Raw genomic sequence first — 22,539 nt, 5'->3', positions numbered from 1 at the left:
TAGATTTTGTTAGACCCATATTGTGCTCTTTAAGTTACAAGATGAATGTTGAATTATCACAGTACCTAAAAAGCAATGAAATTCTGAAAAGGAAATTTCAAATCTGCTTCTTACTATAAATGCAATGGTAAAGCAAATGATGACAAATACACATATGTATGTATATTTTACATATAAACTTTTACACTGAAGTTAAGGCAACCTATTTTCCATAATAATACTTTTAAAAATAAATGTATCAAGAGCAAGTCAGTGTTGCTAAAAGATTTAAGTGGCAAAGAGAAAGTATATAGTAAAGGGAGAAGGTTCTAGAATATTACTGACTTAACATAAGAAAAAACTTATTCCATTCCATTTTAAATAGGCATCATATTTTATGTAAGAAATATGAATCTTATTCTATCACTGTAGATTGATATTTCACATATTTGAGTTTGATGTGTATGTATTTTTGCCTTAAATAATACCATGCATTCTGTCCCTACTGTCTCTATCTCTATTCATCCAGGATTGGCAGGTGGAGCATCATGCAGTACTATATTTTAAACTAGGTGCTTATATTATGAGTAATAGTACTTCCTGAAATTGTATGCCTTTTAAAAATAAAATGAACTATAATTTTGCTTGTCCTTTTAACAAATGTGTTTTATGTTTTAATTATGAAATATTTGCTGAAATTTAGGAAAATTCTTTATTTTTTATTTTTTATTTATGATAGTCACACAGAGAGAGAGAGAGAGGCAGAGACATAGGCAGAGGGAGAAGCAGGCTCCATGCACCGGGAGCCCGACGTGGGATTCGATCCCGGGTCTCCAGGATCACGCCCTGGGCCAAAGGCAGGCGCCAAACTGCTGCGCCACCCAGGGATCCCTTAGGAAAATTCTTAATGCTTGGAATCAAGTTGACTTGGAAGGTAGAGAAGAACAAATTTTAATAATTGCAGCAAAGGAAATTTTATCTATTTGTAGCAATAAGTTATACCTGACAACATGCTTGCTGCCCCATATCAGGCTAAGGGTGCCATTCATGAATAAGTCATGCCCTGTTCATGTTTATTTTTCATGAAGTACATGCAAGTTTTATAGAAAAATCAAGTAATGTGCATCTTTTAAGAACCTACAATATGAAAAGGGCAAGCTCCAATATTAGGTGGTGTCTATATCTGTATAGTAAAATTTTCAAGCTCTTTCCTATGCTAGGAAAGCAGCATTCAATTTGCTTTAATACAACAACTTTATTAAGCTTTCTTTTTTAATATAGTAGCTTTGTTTATTTTAAATAAAAATAAATTCTTAATTTTAATTCTGAATAGACTTTATTATTTAGAGAAGTTTTAGGTTCACAGAAAAATTGAAGAGGGAGTACAGAGATTTTCCACGTATCCTCTGTTTCCACACATGTACAGCTTCCTCCTTTCTCAACATCCCCCACCAGAATGGTGCATTTGTTATCATTTATGAACCTGTGTTGATATATTATAATAAATTAAAGACTATATTTTATATTAGTGTTAACTCTCAACCTAAAAAATCAATATATATAACATTTTTCTAGATTTCAATGTGTGTATCACCTGTTTATTTGAACCTAGATATTTTAAAATTTTCCTGGAATTTTCTTCTTTGACTTGTGGGTTATTTAGAAGTGTGTTGCTAAATTTGCAAATATTTAGAGATTATTTCTGATAAGTTTCTGTTTATTTTTGGTTCAATTATACTATGATTGTATTAGTTTCCTATGGCTGCTATGTAATAAATTAAAACAAACATAATGGCTGAAAACTTCACAAATTTATTATATTTAGTAGTTTAGTGGTTGAGAATTATAAAATGGGTCTTACAGAGTGAAATGGATGAATGGATAACGAAGATGTGATATATATAGATATATATCAATAGCCATACACCAAAGGAATATTTGTATATGTATGTAAACTCTATGAGACTGCGGTTTATCGGGGATCCGAAGAAAAAGGTGAACGGTAGATTGGTGCCAGAAGACAGTTGCGTCACCGACGCTCAAAGGGCCCAGATGGAGAGCTCCCCCAAGCCTTACTGTGTGGGAAAGAAGTTCTACGTGCCCCTGGAAAGACTCGTTGTTTTTCCAAAGGTGAACCGCTTGGTTGATAGTGTGGAGCGGCTGCGCAGCCTCCTTTCCGAGGCGCTGAAGCTGAACAGGGACCAGAGTGCCCTCCGGGTGGACTTGCAGGATCACTCCTGGCGACCGTGCTTTCCTACTGAAGCCGCGGACCTTAATGATAGGCTTAGCTCGAAAATTGTACGTTTAGGCAACTTAGTTTTGAATTTCCCTACCCTTGCGTGTTTTCATATGATTTTTGGGGGTGGTGTAGGTAGGGTTCATGTTCACACGTTTCTGTTGTACCCGTGTTAAATGACTTAAATTTATAAAGCAAACCATGAAATAAAACTTTTCCACTGGGAAAAAAATCATATGTGATTTTTTACATGTACATATATCCATGTAATGACATATATATGATTATTTATTATTCAGCTGTAAAAAAGAATGAAATCTTGGCATTTGCAAAGACCTGGATGGAGCTAGAGAGTATAATGCTGAGTGAAATAAGTCAGTCAGAGAAAGACAAATAACATATGATTTTTCTCACATGTAGAATTTAGGAAGCAAAACAAATAAGCATAGCTGGGGAAAAAAAGAGACAAACCAAGAAACAGACTCTTAATTACAGAGAACAAACTGATGGTTACCAGGTGGGTGGGAGGGTGGGTTAAATATGTGATGGTGATTAAGGAGTGCACTTGTGATGAGCACTGAGTGATGTATGGAAGTGTTGAATCACCATGTTGTATGCCAAAACTAATATTACACTGTATGTTAACTATATTGGAATTAAAAAATTAATAAAAAAATTACTCCACCCCCCCAGACTACTTGTATTGATGTTACTTGAAGGAAGGTTTATACATAGTGTAGTTTCAAGCATTAAGCACATGACTCTTTTTTTTTTTTTTTACAGCTTGCATCTTTATTGAGCAAATACTACTAAAGTAGCTAAAATACATTGGGTATTTGTGAATACATCAGTAAAGATGGCATTGTTACGAAAGCCTGCATTTTCAGCAGTGCTCAACTGCAGCTCTACATAAATGACAAATATGCAGAGTACTGTTTTCTTCCTCTACTTACACAGCTGTTATACCTGTTCTAACAAAGAAGGGAGGAGGAAAATGAACATGAAACAGAAGAGGAACAGGGCAGAACAAAGCCTTCTCTGTCAAAGGAAGAGCTAAAAGACAGTCATATAAAAATTCATGTGAGCTTTCAGACTGGCTAATACAACAACAATCCCTGAGTAGACAGTATTATCTGATTTTATTTTTGTTTATCTACTTCATTGGGAGCAAGGACAAAAATGTAAAATCTACACCCTGCTTACCAAAACTGTCAAGAGTGCTCTGTCTCTAAAAAAAAAAAAAAAAAAAAAAAATTATAGACTTTTTTTTTCAACTTACTTTTTAGGAAAAGTGTAATTTTCATATTTCTACTCAGATGCCAGTGTTTGGGTTTTTTCCAGAAGGGGTTTATTTTAAAAGTTTGCCCCTTTCCTCCCAAATAACCTTTGAAACAGAAAGAGCCAAAAGAGACATCTAAAAATGCTTGCCAAATGATTGCTTATCTTTCTTTAAGGTAGGCAGGTGAGGCTACTGAAAAGAAGAGATATGGAAAGTAAATTAGAGTTTTGTGATTGCTCCTGCTACAGGGACTGCAACTCCATGAGTGCAAGCTGATGAAACATGAGTCTCTTTGAGATGGTGTTCACTCAACCTATCATGCTGAAGAAGAAAGCCACACTGAAGACATGAGGAAAACAAGTCAAGCCAGTCTAGAGAACAACATTCAGGAAACAGAGTACCAACATCTCCTTAAAATGTAGAAATAAAGAATAACTCCATCAGAGCTCCCTGGCCAAGGAGCATGTTGAAAGTCCAAAGTAGCACCATTCATCAGTGTCTCTGGTCCTAGGAGTGTATCTCAGTCACTTACGGTGAGGAATCAAGGAGTTTCAACTACTTCTACACATCAAAAGAGTACATGGATAAAATATATACAGACAATTGATGAACGTAAACCACTTGGCTTGTTACATCGAAATGAAAAAAAAAAAGGCGGGGGGGGACTCTTGACTCCTCCAAGAAGCAGTTGGGAACTGTGCGAGTGGAAAAGCCGGAGTGGACCGGTTGTGTGAGAGCAGAGGGGGTTTGAGTTGTGGAAGACATCATGGTTGAGAACCAGGCCTGAAGGCCCACCTGTAAAGGTTATAAACATGAATTCATAGTGTGAAATTCTGGGCATTTTCACCTGAATCAGAAAGATTAAAAACTAATTTGATGATTATTTGTCCACTGTAAATTCTCTAAAGCAAGGCTCAGAGTCACATAGTTCCTTCTTATACTTGATTTACACAGAAAAAATCTCATGTATGATACCATGACCTCGTCAGTACACATACACCATATAGAGATGTTACAATTAAAAAGAGTAGAGGTGACTGACACCTGGGGAGTGGAGTTCATTGCCACCAAGTGGAGTCAGGGAAGTATCCTCAATCTCCTCACTCTTCTTGAGTTCACTTCCTTTGGGACAGGAAATTTTCCCTTAGGGAGCATTCCCTCCATTTCCATATTTGGAAATAGTTCTTGACTGATGCAGACAGAGAGCTCTGGGTAGTAAACCATTTTGAGAATCATTAAGAGTCTTGGCTTTGCACCCTCCCTCTCTTCAGTCCAGGGAGATCAACAGACAAAAGCTCCACTCCCTCTTCACTCTCTCCTCTTTACACCTGAAACACAAATATAGATGAAAGAGGGCATCATGCTAGAAAACTGGGCTGGTGGGGATGGCAGTGATGGTGGATGGAGGCACATGACTCTTTCCATATGTTTCTACACATAAGTTTTAAAACAGTTATATTTAATGAAAGAAGACATTATTTGAAGGATTTTTTTTTTAAAGATTTTATTTATTTATTCATAGACACAGAGAGAAAGAGGCACAGACACAGGCAGAGGGAGAAGCAGGCTCCATGCAGGAAGCCTGATGTGGGACTCCATCCTGGGACCCCAGGATCACACCCCAGGCTGCAGGCAGCGCCAAACCGCTGCGCCACCAGGATTGCCCTATTTGAAGGATTTTTTAAGAAAAGATTTTATTTATTTATTTGTGAGAGACACAGAGATAGGCAGAGACACAGGAAGAGGGAGAAGCAGGCTTCCTGGAAGAAACCCGGTGAGGGACTTGATCCGGACCCGGGATCACACTCTGAGCCAAAAGCAGAAGCTCAACCAGTGAGCCACCCAGGCATCCCTGAAGGGTGTTTTATACACAGTGTAGTTCTAAGAAGTTAAATTCATGGCTTGTCCAGTATGCTTCTACACATAAATTTACCAACACATATCTTAATGAAAGGATATATTACTGGAAAGACATATTGTACACACTGTTATTTCAAAAAAAAAATCAAGATGACACAGTAAAGCTGCATTTTTGGGGGGAGTCTCTAGGGGAGGATCAGTTTCCTTGCTCTTTCCAGCTTTTAGAGGCAGTTTATAATCCTTGGCTCGTGAGCCTCTTCCTGCATCTTCAGAGTCAGCAATGTTGTGTGGAGTCCTCATGTTGCTATCTTCGATTCTCCTTCTTCTGCCTCCTTTCACTTTTAAGGGCTTTGTAGATAACATTGATTTCACCTGAAACATCTAGGATACTGTCTCTATTTGAAGGTCACTAAACTAGCAATCATAATTTCATTGTTGATTCCAATTCCTATTTTCCATGTAATCTAATGCATTTATAGGTTTCATTGATTACTACACAACTTTAGGGATCCATTATTTTGCCTGCCACACTGGGAAAACATACTTCATGTGGTTTCGATCCTTAAAAAATTGTGAGATTTGTTTTATGGCCAGAAATACACTGGGCCTTGCTGAATGCTCCATGTGTACTTGAATGTGTTTTCTGTTGTGTTGAGATCCTGACTGACTTCTCTTGTCTACTAGTTAATTATCAAGAGTGGCATATTGAAATTTCTAACTAAAACCGAGAATTCTCTATTTCTACTTTTAGTTCTATCAGTTTTTGCTTCATATACTTTGAAGCTTCATTTTTAGGTACATATGTATTTAGGATTATCATGTTCTCTTGGTGAACTAACCTTTTTTTCATTATAAAATATTCTTTTTATATCTGGTAGTATATCTTGTTCTGAAAATGACTTCATCTGAAAATAACTTTGCTGCTCTAGCTTTCTTATGATTCCTTTCTATCCTTTTGTCTTATATGTGTCACTATATTTTTTAAAAAAATTTTTAATTAATTAATTAATTTACTTATGATAGTCACAGAGAGAGAGAGAGAGAGAGAGGCAGAGACACAGGTAGAGGGAGAAACAGGCTCCATGCACCGGGAGCCTGGTGTGGGATTTGATCCCGGGTCTCCAGGATCGCACCCTGGGCCAAAGGCAGGCGCTAAACCGCTGCGCCACCCAGGGATCCCCTGTGTCACTATATTTAAAGTGGATTTCTTATATGGAGTATATTGTTGGTTTATCTTTTTAAAACAGAATTTAAGGGGCACCTGTGTAGCTCAGTTGGTTAAGTGTCTGACTCTTGGTTTCGACTCAGGACATGGTCTCATGGGTTGTGGGATTGAGCCCCCCTTTGGGCTCTGCACTCAGTGGGGAGTCTGCTTGAAGATTCTTTCCCTCTGCCCCTCCCCCCCACACTCTTTATCTCTCAAATAAATAATGTTTTAAAAAATATATATAATTTGACAACTCTGCCTTTTAATTTAGGCTTTTAGGCCATTTGTATTTAATGGAATTTTCTATATCATCACATCAAAATGCATTGTTAAGTTTCAGAGTAGACTTACTTTTTTTAGAGCAGTTTTATATTCACAACAAAATGTAGTGGAAACTATAGAAACTACATACCCTTTGCACATCCACCCCAGCCTCTCCCACTATCGACAACCCACACCAGTGTGGGATTTATTACAATTGTGTTTATTAAAATTGGTGAACTTATCCTGACACATAATTATCTCCCAAAGTCTATTGTTTATACCAGGGTCACTCCTGGTGCTATACAGTCTATGGGTTTTGGCAAATGTACAATTACACATATCCATTATTACAGTATACTATAGAATAGTTTTACTGCCCTAAAATTCTTGTTTTCTCTGCACACTTGTCTTTTCCTCTCTCCCAATCTCTGGTAGCCACTGATTGTCTCATCATCTCTCTTTATACTTATGCTTTTTTCAGAAAGAATGTCAAATAGTTGTAATCATACACTATGTAGCCTTTTCACTTAGTAAAATGTATTTAAGGTTTCCCCATGTCATTTCATGACTTGTTGGCTCATTTCTTTTTAGTGCTGAATAAGATTCCTTTGTCTGGATGTACCACAGTTTACTTATCTCTTCACCTACTGAAGGACATCTTGGTTGCTTCCAAGTTTTGGCAATTATGAATAAAACTACTATAAACATCAGTGTGCAGGTTTTTGTGTGGACATAAGTTTTCAGCTCCTTTGGCTAAATACCAATATGCATGATGATTGGATCATATGGTAAGAGTATGTTTAGTTTTGTAAGTAGCTGCCAAACTGTCTTCCAGAGGGACTGTGCAATTTTGCATTTTTACCATCAGTGAGCGAAAAATCTTGTTGCTCCACAGCCTTGCTAGCATTTGGTGTTGTCAGTGTTCTGGATTTTGGCCATTCTAATGGATGTGCAGTGATATCTCACTGTTGTTTTAATTTGTATTTCTCTCATGACATATAATGTGGAGCATCTTTTCATAGGTTTGTTATCTATATCTTCCTTGGTGAGGTGTCTGTTGAGGTCTTGAACCTATTTTTTGTTGTTGTTATTATTGAGCTTTAAGAGTTTGTTTATTTTGGATAACAGTCCTTTTATCAGGCCTTTTGCAAATATTTTCTCCCCATTTTGTAACTTGTCTTCTTCTCTTGACAGTGTCTTTTGCAAAGCAGAAGTTTTAAAATTTAATGAAGTCCAGCTTATTATTTCTTCCAGTGGTTGTGCCTTTAATGTTATATAATGTCATTGCCATATATTTAAAAGGTCACTAGATTTTCTCCTGTTTTCTTCAGTTGTTTTATAGTTTTGTGTTTTGATTTAGGTCTATGATCCATTTTGAGTTAATTTTTGTGGAAGGTGTAAGAGCTATTTTTTATTTATTCTTTGTACCATGTTTTCTTTTTCTACATGCTTTTGAGTTAATTCAAAAGCAACACTCATTTTATCTATGTTATTGGATTATAAGCTGTACGTCTCTGTTTCATCTTAGTGGTTGCTGTAGGGTTTAAAATATAAATCTTTAATGTATCAGGGAGTACCTTCAAATAATACTATACCTCTTTATGTATAGTGAAAGAAATTTATAATAGGATGTTTTAGTTTGTTCTCCTATCCTTTGTGCAATTTTTGTCATGTAGTTTATTTTGACATGTTTTATGAATTCTATATGTTATTTTTTCTCTAAAGAGTAAATTATTTTGTAAAGGGATTAAAAAAGTAAGAAAAATAGCTTTTATATCTGCCCACATAGTCACAGATCTGGTGCTCTTTATTCCTTTGTTTTCAATTTTTTAAAAAATCTAGTATCATTTCCTTCTTTCTGAAAAACTTTCTTCAAGAATTCTTGTAGTCCAGATCTAATGGCAGTTGAGTCTTTCAACTTTTGTTTGTTTGCAAGTCTTCATTTAATTTACCTGCATTTTGGAAGATAGTGTCACTGGGTATAGAATTGTAGTTTTCTTTCAGTATTTTAAACATGTTACTCTCTTCTAGCTTGGAAAGTTTCTAAAAAAAAATACTTAATATGCTTGTTTTGTTCCTCTGTAGGTTATGTTTTTCCTTTCACTCCCCAAATGCTTTTAAGATCATCTCTTTATCATAGGTTTTTAGCAATTAAATTATTATGTGCCTAGTATATATTTCTTTGCTTATTTTTTGGGGGCTACATTGACATTCATGGGCCTGCTTTTATAATTTTTATCAAGTTTGGAAAATGTGTGGTCTCTATTTCTCTCTATTCTTTCTCTTCCCTTCTTTGTGAGACTGCCATTGCAAGTTACTATACCACTTGCTGTTGTCCCACAAGTCACTGATCTCTGTGTTTCTTTGCTATTTTTTCCTTTCATTGCTTCATATGTAATAGTTTCTCTTGCTGTGTTTTCAAGGTCACAGGTCTTTTCTTCACTACATTATCTGTTAATCTCATCTAGTGTATTTTTAATCTCATCTAAGACACTAGTTTTAATCTCTAGGAGTTTCATTTATTTTTGTTTGCTTTAATTTTGATAGTATCTCTTACATCTCTCCTCATTATGCTTATGTTTTTCTCTATATTCTTTTTTCCTCTTTTTAAAAATTGAAGTGTGATTGACATATAATATTATATTAATTCCAGGTGTACAGCATAGTGATGCAACACTTATATGCATTATGAAGTGATCACTACCATAAATCTGGCATCTGTCACCATACAAAGTTGTTACGTATCATTAACCAATATATTCCCAGTACTGTACATTGTATCTCTGTCTTATTTATAACTAGAAGTCTTTACCTTTTATCTCCTCCTCCTTTATCACCCATTTCCCCTCTACCCTCCCTCTGGCATACACCATATTGTTCTCTGTATGTGTGCATCTATTTCTGCTTAGTTTCATCTGTTCCTTTGTTTTGTTTTTAGATTCCACATATAAGTGAAATCATATGATACTAGTTTTTTCTGTGTGACTTATTTCACTTAGTGTAGTATATACTCCAGTTCTGTCTATATTGCTGCAAAAGGCAAGATTTCATTTTTTTCTTAATGGCCAAATAATATTCCACTGTGTATGTGTATATATATATATACACAATACATATATCTTTTTTATCCATTTATCTGTCAGTAGACACTTAAGTAGCTTCCATATTTTGGCTCTTGTAAATAATCCTGCAATAAACATAGAGGTACTTACATCTTTTTGAACTAATGTTTTTATTTTCTTTGGATAAATACTCAGAAGTGGCATTGCTGGATCACATGGTAGTTCTATTTTTAATTTTTTAAGGAAACTCCATACTGTTTTCCATAGTGGTTGAACCAATTGACATTCCCACTAGCACTGCATAAGTGTTCCTTTTTCTTCACATATTTAGCATCACTTGTTACTTCTTTTCCTTTTTGATACTACCCATTCTAACCAGTGTGAGATGATATCTAATTGTAATTTTGATTTGCATTTCCATGTTGATTAGTCATGTCAAACATCTCTTTTTTTTTTTAAATTTATGATAGTCAGAGGGAGAGAGAGAGAGAGAGAGAGAGGCAGAGACATAGGCAGAGGAAGAAGCAGGCTCCATGCACCGGGAACCTGATGTGGGATTCGATCCCGTGTCTCCAGGATCACGCCCTGGGCCAAAGGCAGGCGCCAAACCGCTGCGCCACCCAGGGATCCCCCAAACATCTCTTTATATGTCTTTTGGCCATCTATATGTCTTCTTTGGAGAATGTCTATTCAGGACCTCTGCCTATTTTTAAATTGGATTTTTTTTGTTTGTTTTGTTTTTTGATATTGAGTTGTGTGAGTTCTTTATGTATTTTGGATACTAGCCCCTTATCAGTTATAGCATTTGCAAATATCTTCTACATTTAGTAGGTCGCTTTTTAACTTTCTTGACAATATCCTTCACTGTGCAAAACCTTTTTGGTTTAATGTAATATCTTTTGTTTATTTCTCTATATTCTTAAGCAGTTGAGAATAATAATAATAGCTATTTTGAGATAATTTTAATTTTATTACCTTTGTCATCTCTGGATCTGTTTGTATTGATTTTTCTCCTGTTTATGAGTCATATTTTCCAGCTGCTGTATAATATTAATAGTTTTGATTTGATGCAAGACAGTCCCTCCTTCTCTTTTTGTGAATATTTTGGTGTAGGGCATAGAATTTTGTTACGTTTCTTTAAGTATTGGATTTAAAAAATGTCATGCAGTTAAGTTTTGGGGGGTCAGTTTGATTCATTTGAAGGTTGCTTTTATGCTTTGTTTTTTTTTAAAATAAATTTATTTTTTATTGGTGTTCAATTTGCCAACATACAGAATAACACCCAGTGTGCATCCCATCAAGTGCCCACCTCAGTGCCCGCCACCCATTCACCCCCACCCCCCACCCACCTCCCCTTCCCCCACCCCTAGTTCGTTTCCCAGAGTTAGGAGTCTTTCATGTTCTGTCTCCCTTTCTGATATTTCCCACTTATTTTTTCTCCTTTCCCCTTTATTCCCTTTCACTATTTTTTATATTCCTCAAATGAATGAGACCATATAATGTTTGTCCTTCTCCAATTGGCTTATTTCCCTCAGCATAATACCCTTCAGTTCCATCCACGTGGAAGCAAATGGTGGGAATTTGTCGTTTCTAATGGCTGAGTAATATTCCATTGTATACATAGACCACATCTTCTTTATCCATTCATCTTTTGATGGACACTGAGGCTCCTTCCACAGTTTGGTTATTGTGGACATTGCTGCTAGAAACATCGGGGTGCAGGTGTCCCGGCGTTTCATTGCATCTGTATCTTTGGGGTAAATCCCCAGCAGCGCAATTGCTGGGTCGTAGGGTGTATCTATTTTTAACTCTTTGAGGAACCTCCACATAGTTTTCCAGAGTGGCTGCACCAGTTCACATTCCCACCAACAGTGCAAGAGGGTTCCCTTTTCTCCACATCCTCTCCAACATTTGTGGTTTCCTGCCTTGTTAATTTTCCCCATTCTCACTGGTGTGAGGTGGTATCTCATTGTGGTTTTGATTTGTATTTCCCTGATGGCAAGTGATGCGGAGCATTTTCTCATGTGCGTGTTGGCCATGTCTATGTCTTCCTCTGTGAGATTTCTGTTCATGTCTTTTGCCCATTTCATGATTGGATTGTTTGTTTCTTTGCTGTTGAGTTTAATAAGTTCTTTATAGATCTTGGAAACTAGCCCTTTATCTGATAGGTCATTTGCAAATATCTTCTCCCATTCTGTAGGTTGTCTTTTAGTTTTGTTGACTGTATTCTTTGCTGTGCAAAAGCTTCTTATGCCAGATTTCAGGTTGTACTACAAAGCTGTGGTCATCAAGACAATGTGGTACTGGCACAAAAACAGACACATAGATCAATGGAACAGAATAGAGAATCCAGAAGTGGACCCTCAACTTTATGGTCAACTAATATTCGACAAAGGAGGAAAGACTATCCACTGGAAGAGAGACAGTCTCTTCAATAAATGGTACTGGGAAAATTGAACATTCACATGCAGAAGAATGAAACTAGACCACTCTCTTTCACCATACACAAAGATAAACTCAAAATGGATGAAAGATCTAAATGTGAGACAAGATTCCATCAAAATCCTAGAGAAGAACACAGGCAGCGCCCTTTTTGAACTCGGCCACAGTAACTTCTTGCAAGATACATCCACGAAGGCAAAAGAAACAAAAGCAAAAATGAACTATTGGGGCTTTTATGCTTTGTTAGTGAGGGTCCAGGGCATCTTTTAGACTAGGGCTGAGTTAGTTTCATTTCTGGGAGATACCCTTCTGAGGGTATCTTTTTTATTTTATTTTATTTTTTTTTCTGAGGGTATCTTACTAGATACTTCATCTTACTAGAATTATGGTATCTTAATGCTCTGACTGATGGGAACACAAACATTTCCCAGCTCTGTGCAATCTCAGAGAATTATCTACTCTTCTGGGGATGGAGTGAGGTGGTGATTGGAGCCTTTTACTCTATCATGTTCAGGAATTAGGATGTTTTTGAATTGTGAACTCATTTTCTTCAATGGGTAAAATGCTATTTCAATTTTTTATTTGTTGGATCAGTTTATGTAAATTTTTTCAATGTCTTTGTTCATTTCATCTAAGTCATCACATTTATTTGCCTAAGATTGTTCATGATATCTCATTATTATTCTTTAATGCCCCTAGGATATATAATAGCTCATTCTTAATTTCTGTATAGGTGAATATGGGGCCCAGAGCACCTAGAACATTTCTCTTAGTTCTCCTCCTCTGTCATGCTCTCAGACATCTGCAGGCCTTGTACAGGTGTGCCTCAGTGTGAGGTGGGTCTCTCTCATTTCTTCTGCTTTTCTCCTAGTATCCTTCATCAATAAAATTTTCCAGTTTGTTTATGTATGTATGTATGTATGTATGTATTTTAAAAAGGATTTTATTCATTCACTTGACACAGAGAGAGAAAGAGAGTAAGAGAGCAAGTGCAAGGCAGGGGGAGAGATAAAAGCAGACTTCCCACAGAACAGAGAGCCCTAGAGGGGCCTGAATCCAGGATCATGAGGTCATGACCTGACTGAGCCACCCAGGCACCCCAAATTTTTCCAGTTTTAGTAAGACATAATTGACATTGGAGTAAATAGTAAATAGTTGTATGATATATTGGATGTATGAGCTTTTGCAAACTAATTGTTGAATTTTCAGGAATTTTGCAAGCCAGTTTTTAAACACAGCCATTATAAAAAAAATTAACTATATAAAAAGAAATAATTGACATAGACTGTATAAGTTCATGGCATAGAATATGGTGGTTTGATTTACATGTATTGTAAAATAATTACCCCAGAAGTGTTCAGCTATCCATCATCTCATATAGATAAATAAAGAGAAAAGAAGAAAAAAAAGTTTTTTTTCCTTGTGATGAGATCTCTTAGTATTTACTCTCTTAGCAACTTTCCAGTGTATCATAGAGCAGTTGTTAGCTATAGTCATCATGTTGTACATCACACACCTAGTGTTTACTTGTCTTATAACTGGAAATGTGTGGCTTGTGATCACCTATCTCCAATCCCCACCACCTTGATAAATCTAATCTCTTTTTCTATGATTTTTTAAAAGATTCCATTTATAAGTGAGGCCATACAGTATTTGTCTTTTTCTGACTTATTTCACTTAGCATAACGCTGAGTGTTGTATCTGTAGTCTGATGTTGAATATACATGAACCTGATGTTGAATATACTTTTCTATGCTACTTCAGGTATGTTTGTGTTTTGTCCTTCATTTCCTGTGTCTTACTAAAATTTAATACTCAAGTGAGGGTTTTTCCTCCCTCACCTTGTAGCTTATAAATAAGGATGACAATGGCAGTTATTTAAGATATCTCAATGTTCTTACTAAGATAACCTCATCTTCAGAATGTTGTAAAGAGGCTCTAGGTCATTTAGGATGGGGTAGATTTATTCTGGTCTTACATCACTCAAAAAATGTAGAGTTTTCTTGAGGGATTTCCAAATGTCACTTGTTTCCTTCCTGTGATTCTGCTGAAAGGTACTACTGAAAAATCATTGAAAATTTAATTGCTTTCTTATTGTTGCATTTTGGTTAATAAGGAAAAAAATAAACTTGGTTCATGAAGCTTATAAAGCCTACACGTTTCCCTTTATTCTTCATATTGACTAATTGAATTTTTATGCAACGAATCAGTCACTCACACCACTTATTCATGACTTACCTCATCCTCCAAATTCAATCGTCATGAAGTCCCATCTTGTAGAATATGTCATCTCCTCCCCATCACCTCCCCATGCCACTATCCTAGTCCTAGCCTGCAGGGCTTCTCATTTTACTTTTACTGGCTGTAACGGCAGGCTGCCCCATGATTTTGTAGGGTTCAAAAAGACTCTCATTACTGATATTTCTTTTGGTTCAGCTTTGCATCACAAAGAAGGCAATTTTCAAAAGTTAACTGAAAGGAGCATACATGAATATTAGGAGCCACCAGTACAAAAACCACTTTTAGCTTTAGCTATCATTTACAAAGAGAGTAGTCCAGAGGAACAGCATGCTTTAATAGGCAACTCACATTTTCAGAAAGCTGTTGACAATGGGCTATTTCCAGACAAAGGCAAGATTAGAAGTAGGATTCCTGGGACATAGACTGTCTGGGACCCTAGAAACCTAGAAGACTTACTTGGACTAAGGATGTTCTCCATTGTGAGTTTCAACATGCTGGTGTATAACTCAGTTAATACAAACAGGAGCAAGATAGGTGTTAGATATGTTTCCCTCACCCTTCCAGAGCTGCTCTCTACTACTCTCTTCTCTGCTTGGTGCCCTGTAGGTACAAAGCACCATTAGTTCTGCATCCATCGGCTTTCTTAGACTTTAGCTTCTGATTGGGCATGGCCCATGAGAGATACTGCAGAAGATCAAAAGGTGACAGCTCAGTGAAATCAGAGTTTTTCTTCATCAGATTGGGCCCTGCTGCAATGGCAAAATATTGGCTCTTTCTCTTCTGCCTCTTCTGTCTTAAGGGTGGCTGCAGCCCACAATTACTAGCTCCAAGACACTGTGCTATACCTCAATATTTCTTTTACTCCTACCTGCACTTTCTAAATACTTCTTTCTTTCAGTTACCTCATTTGAGTGTGTCATCTGTTTTCGGCTGGGACTGTGGCTAATGTGGATGACACTCAAAATATCCAAAAACTTGTAAGGCATGGGCAACAACTAATTAAAACAGATACAGCTATAAACAAGCAGTAAGGTAGCTCTAGTACATACTGTGTAAGTACCTGTGCTGGTCACAGAATGTGAAAGAAGTATTTTGTAATTAGAAGTAGGTATGGTGTCAAAGTTTAAAAAAAAAATCAAGTAGATTTAAGATCTGTAATAACATCTTTCCTATTCTCTTCCCCTCCAAAGAAAGAGAGCCTAGGGGGGTCAACCCATTACTCAAGTGTGGTGATCACACACCATCGGCTTAGTTGAGTATCCCCTCCTTTGGGTGGAACTCTAGGTGTGTTTTTGGCCTACAGCGTTCTTGTGAGGCCAAGAAAGTAAGCATTCGAGCCTCTTCCTCAAAATCTTCTCTCAAAACCACTAATACATTATGTTTATACGTACACAGAAGCCATTTTCAAGCACACAGGGTCACATGATTATAACTACTCACACCTTCAACCTAACCCAGTGTCTCTTCTTGTTCCAATGCCATAGTTTTTCCATTTGATGAGTACTTCCCATCAGATAGCATTCCATCCTCTGTGCTGAGGAAAAATTCACAATGTCTAGCTCTGCTTGCTATTGCCATGTCTGAGAACCTTTCCTGGAAACCACCAGGCAAAATTTATCACTGTTCTCTGCTTCAAGGCACCTCTCACTCTGTATTGTGATTAATAGTGCATGTTTCCCTCGCCATTGCTAGATTTTGATCTCCTTGAAAACAGGGATCAAATCTTCTCATCTTTATAACCTTAGGGCTTACAACACTGTATGTTATGGACTTGATAAACATCTGTTGAACTGAATTCACTAAATTCAGTTCCTGCAGGTTTGATGGTGAGTGTGACAGAGCAGGGATACAAACCCTTTTCTAATGTCACTCCCGGGCCAATGCTTTTATCCCTTCTAGGGGTGCCATAGTTCCTTGTTGTTTCACAGCAGTTGTTTCTCTAAGAGATGCAAGTTTATTTTTGCTAATGTTGGGTTTGCCTCATATTTCAGGAAATCGATCATTTCTTACGTGTATTCCCAGATCTGATTTACACGTACATCAATTAGTTTTGGGTTTTGGGTTCTTTGTACCACAGATCCAAAAAAGTAAGACAAGTTTCAAAACGTCATTGAAAAGATTTTTTTTTAACTCTCATCCTACTTATTTTCTTTCATGGCAGGGAGTGAGAGCAAAATGAGAGGCCGAGGTATATAAACTGTTCGCGTAATACCACGGAGAGCCTGATGTATAGTAATGGGTCCAGGATCGTAAACGTCTCTCTTGGCACTCTCACCACTGTCAGATTATTACTGTGTTCTCAGATTCAGCTGAATGTGTTCAAGGATCTTCTTTGGTCTGAAAGGTCAGCTGCTTTTAGTTGTGCATTGGTGGAATACTAATATGTCCTTATTCAAATTACCTGCTACAGCACTTATTAAATTGATGGCCTTGTGCTCTAATTTAATACTGGTGTCGTTCAGAGGCAGGCTGCAGCAGCGCTGTGTGCTGAACTGGGTGATGCTGAGGCAAAGTTCAAGCTGAAACCGTGGTTTGGGGCTGCATTTTCCCACTAAATTAGCAGTCAGATGCGGTGTATAATTAATTAGCACAAACCAGGGAAAGCTTGTCATTTAATAAGCCTTTTTTATTTCCACATTACACAAACAGTGGGAATTGATCCATTAAGTGCCTGGCTATTAATGCTGTTTAATGTATGTCTGGTTGTTAAATTGAGATGTCTAGGTACATACGTCCAGAGTTTAAGAGCTCCTCGTAGTTTGTTCAGTATTTGCTCAGATTTGAAGTCATGTTCCACAGAATCAATAATAGCTTCATTACTGAATTTGAGCCTGATTCAAACATGCATATGGATTTAAACGGGATGTTTCTGCATGGTCTCAGAAATGAATTTCTGTATATATGTCGTAAAGTCCAGCTAGTCCCTTCCCCCAGAATTAAATATTGCATTGTGTGTGCAGCATTCTCTATTTCCTTTCTTTTTGATATAATCCTTGCCTGCCATTGCCTAAGGCAGAGAATAACTTTTTCTTTGCAGTGGTGTTCAGCATAGTATCATGGAATTGTAGTAGGAACGAGCCTTATGAAATCCACAGACTGATATTTTAGCTCTCCTGCCAAGATGCCTGGAAGGGCACACGGTCTTCTCTGTGGCCTAAGTATCATGCAAAACGGATGTTTGAAACAGCACCAACCTCATTTAAAAAAAAATGATTAAGGATGATTCACAGTTTTGAGAACTGGTGGTTCATAGTTGCAAGGTGATTAACAAATGTGTTCTTTAGAGTAAGTATCATCACATCTTATGCTCACAGATGACATTAAATGCCCTTTTGTTGTTGTTGTTAATGCAGACGGGAAGACCCAAAACCTGTATATAAAATGACCTCAAGAAGGGGGTAATTTGTTTTAACAGTTGATGAGAGCCATTTGCCACATGGAGAAATGACTATATTTGCCAGTGTCCATCACATTTAAATTAGTGAAATTTGTCCCTATATGAATTAACTATCAAAGAAGTTAATTGTGTGCATATGTGTGTGTGCAGTGTGTGTGTGCATGTGTGTGTGTGTACACACATGTATATGAAAGGGTACCTTAAGACTTAAAAAAGACTACCAGACATAATCATAAAATTATGTCAGCATCTCTGTTTTTTTTTTCTTAAAACCTGAGAAAGCTTTCTACAGATTTACATAGGGAATGTTAAGGCTGTATTACTGTTAAGGGATACCACTTGGGGTTACTTTTTCTTATATGATTAGAAGATACATTTGAGCTGTGAAAATTTTGTATTGAAAGATGATGAATTAAAATGTCTGTGGCATAAAATACTCATGTTTTGGGACCAGTTCAAATCTGTGTTATTGTACTTATTTTATTCTGCCTTATATTATAGTCAGATGTTTCCATGCTTGTCCCTGTCCTGACTGAAAAGTCTTCTAATGCTAGGGCATGGCCAAGAATGGTATTATACTTTTAATTTTTTATTATTTTGGCACAATACAAAAAGTATAGCACATTTTGGGCGGTACTGAGGGGGAAAACTTGTTTAATTGAACAGAGAGTTATCGTAAAAGGAAAGTAAGAAAAATACTTTATTTCCTCATGCTCAGTCCACACAATGCCAAAAAAATTAATTTACTGTGCTACTAAATAGATAATTTTGGATCCTTCATTAAATTTCCTGCCTGGCCAATTTCTCAAATAGTGACAGAACTACCTTCATGATGTTATTGTCTTTTTCTCAGCGAGAAAGTTTTGTGATTATTTACTCACTAACAAACTCATTCATTAATTCACCATTCATTAATTCTCTAACATTTAATCAGGGTTATTTTATGCCAATCGCTCAATGATACACAAGTATTTTGAAAGATTTTTTTTAACCTTTTCCCTCTTTATGGTATACACTGCTTTTTCAATGACTTTATTTATCAAATAAAGTGCATTTTCATCACCTGCTAAACTCGGTAAGCTTTTGTGTTAGAATTAGAGCCAGTCACCAATACTTCCAGTTTTCTGCCCCTTTAAAATTAGGTATGTAAAATATAGATTTGGCAAATGGCTTGAGAAGTGTGTGTTATGTTACATTGTCTTCCCTTTGGCACTCTGGCCATGGAAACCTAGAGCCTAAGTCCCTGGGTCTCTACAATAAACAGAACCTCTTATCCACCTGTTGACCAAGTAGAGAGTTAGAAAGAAAATTTGGGTACTAATATTTGGGTATTGCTCACTTCCATTATATAATCTTGCCTATCTTAATCTATATAACCATTATGAATTTGTTTTCTTCTTGAATGCAATACCTGAAAAGTAAGCTAAAATAAAGGAACATCTTTTAAATATATATTCAAAATCATTTTGGCTCTATATGACAGAATTTGGTGGAGTATCCCAATTTTTCACAATTTTTAAATTTATATATGAAAATAGTAGCCTATGAATTAAAATGTAAACTATACTGTGACAATTTTTTTTAGAACTAACCAAAAAAAGGGTACCTTAAAAGCTTATAACACTTACTAAATGCCAGCAAGATTGTGACTTATCTAAAGATGAATGTCATGTCTAATTTGTAATACTGGGTCAAAGGACAGAATGACAAATCTCAATTTTTTCATTGGCCTATTTAATAGAATTTTTGATATATTTGGATAATTTGGACAATTATTGATCTAAAAACAATTATTGACCTAAAAATAAAACTCATGAACAACATTATGTTGAGATATAAATAACATTTGCTTCCCAGGAAATTGTTACTTTAACCTTTTAATACTTTTGTATGTAGTATTTATTGATATTAACAATTCTGCATAAAAATTTTCATGAGTGGTAATATTTAAAAACTACTAGCCTCTTGGTTTTGGCACTCATTTTTTAAAAAAAGATCATTTATTTATTTATTTGACAGAGAGATACAGAAAGAACACAAGCAGGGGGAGTGCCAGAGGCAGCCTGCAGAGAAGCAGGCTCTCTGCTGAGCAGAGAGCCTGATGCAGGGCTCGATCCCAGGACCCTGGGATCATGATCTGAGCCGAAGGCAGATGCTTAACCAACTGAGCCACCCAGGTGCCCCTTGGCACTGATTTTTAAATATCAGTTTAACACAATTATTTTTAAAACTATCATCTGTAAAAATGTAGGAAATGAATAATAAATGTTAGATAACTACTGATGGGTTCATGTGAGACTGAGTTTTTATTTTTTTAAAAATATCTTTGGAATAAAGGACAACTTTAATCAGCACATATAAAAAATAGAGTGAACTTTTAATTAATGAATGTCAAATAAACAAAGGGTAATATGCAAATACTTAAATTCTTTCATTAAAAGTCAGAGTAGACAACCATTTGGAAAGCAAATTATAACAAAAATTTTAATTGGGGTTTGGTTTATATTGAGATTCAGAAATAATGAGTTTTTATTTTGAATTTTTTAACCAGGCTGACTTTAATACATCTAAATAAGATTTGTTTTCTGATACTTTTTCATTTTTTTTTACTAAATATTGTACAACTGAGTAATATATGATGTCAATAATGAAGTCAAGCTGTATCTTTAAAATAGCTACCAAATTAAGAATCTAGAATGTTGTATAATGTTACATATTTGTTACACTATATTTAACCTTTATAAACTGGTGAAACTCTCATAAATTCCCATTATGTGGTTGAGGATGGTTATATCAGTATTGCCAATTAAAAATAACTTTTTGAGCAAAATAGTGAGTGGAAACTTACTAGTTATTGACTTAAAAAAAGTATTAGAACATATAAAGGCTACTATGAAGTGTATTACTGTATCTGGGGAGTTAAGTGGTTAAAACACTCAAAAATGTTTCCGTTCTCTATTTGCTTCACAAAGTTAACAATGAAATTTCCATACCAGCGATTCTTCTATTTTTTTTAAATTTTATTTATTTGAGAGGGAGAGAGATGGGAGAGAGAGAACATGAGTAGGGGAAGAAGGACAGGGAGCAACAGACTCCCCACTAAGCAGGGAGCTCCCATGACCTGAGCTAGAGGCAGACGCTTAACTGACTGAGCCACTCAGGCACCTGAGTGATTATTCTTCTAACCTGTCTAAAGTTTTATGACTTTTTCTTTGCTTTGAGCCTCTGATTTTTTTCTAAAAGAATTTTGTTAGAAATAGGTTTGGTACATCCTTATCTATAATAGTAGTAAGAGGAAAATGATTTTAATGCTTAAAAGAAGGGAAAATGGCTAATTAGATTATTGTGGTAAGTGAAATTTGGTAGATTATACCAATAATTAATATGATACAAAAGTATACATAAGGATATGCATAAGTATTCACAGTAAATTGCTAGCAAAAATTAAGTTTAAAAATAATATGGACCACTCTGATCCTATTATGAACACATTATATGTTAGATTTTCTTACATATGCATACATATAGTATGTGTATGTCTATATCTGGGTACATACATGCACAAAAGACTGGATGCATGAATAAATAGGAGATGAGACTAAAGATATTTTTAATTTTATTTTTTGGCTATTTGAATTTCCTTTTTTTGAACTTAAAAATATTTTTTCCGGCTTTATTGAGGTGTACAACATGATTTGATACACATATATTGCTAAATGATTATCACAGTAGTGTTAGTTAGTACTTCTATAATCTCACATAATTACCACTTCTTTGTGCTGAGAACTTGTAAGGTCTATTCTCTTAGCAACATTCAAGTATGTAATACAGTCTTGTTTATTATAGTCACCATGCTGCACTGAATTTTCTTACTTTTGTAAGATGAACAGTGTGTTGTCCTTGTATTAAGTAAAACGTAATATGTTTTATTATTGTTTTGTGACTAATTGGAGAACATTGTTAAAGAAAATTTATTTCATTAGAATATCTGGCAACTTTATTACAATAATAGTTTGGACTTTTGAATAAAGCTTTCATGCAAACCTTTAATAGTTTCAAAAACATGAAGGGAATGATGTTTTTTCCCCTTTTCCTGCTTAGTTATTTTGAAATTGATATTTTGAAGTGAGTTAGCTACAGATATGTTGTACAGTAATCATCAAAACATCAGCCCATTAAGCTTGCTGTCCTGACCTAAGTGATGTTTTTATTGAGAGAAGTATGGTCCTCAAGATAATTCTAACATAAGGCACAGAAATCAGCATTAAGGGGTTTTGAATTACAGCTGATGAGTGTACATGGTTGAGAAGAGATAATTTTTTTAAAGTTCTAAATAGTGTTTAAGTTTCTAAGAGAGGAGTTGTATTAACAGAGATTCATATATATCTTTTTTTTTTACACATATGAACATATAAAAGAAGAACACAAAAACCTGACCACTCATATTTAAAAAGAATACTTTGGCAGAAGTTGAAGAAATAATTACTATTGAAATAAGTGCACTCTTGAAAATGTATTTTCTTAGTCACACTGTAACATGAACAATTATTTATATTTCATACTTATGATTAT

The 22,539-nt window shown here is 35.7% G+C and overlaps 1 long non-coding RNA gene and 1 pseudogene across 1 annotated transcript in view; one reads left to right on the top strand and one right to left on the bottom strand.

The window, feature by feature from the left end:
* Positions 1-22,539, top strand: part of LOC102151569 — a 503,105-nt gene that overhangs the window by 148,305 nt on the left and 332,261 nt on the right. The window lies entirely within an intron of this gene.
* On the bottom strand, positions 4,387-4,718 carry LOC111095138 (annotated as a pseudogene).

Source organism: Canis lupus, chromosome 3 (assembly GCF_011100685.1).
Source record: "Canis lupus familiaris isolate Mischka breed German Shepherd chromosome 3, alternate assembly UU_Cfam_GSD_1.0, whole genome shotgun sequence".
Lineage (NCBI taxonomy): Eukaryota > Metazoa > Chordata > Mammalia > Carnivora > Canidae > Canis > Canis lupus.
The sequence above is the reverse complement of the archived record's forward strand: the minus strand, read 5'-3'. Positions and strand labels throughout refer to the sequence as shown.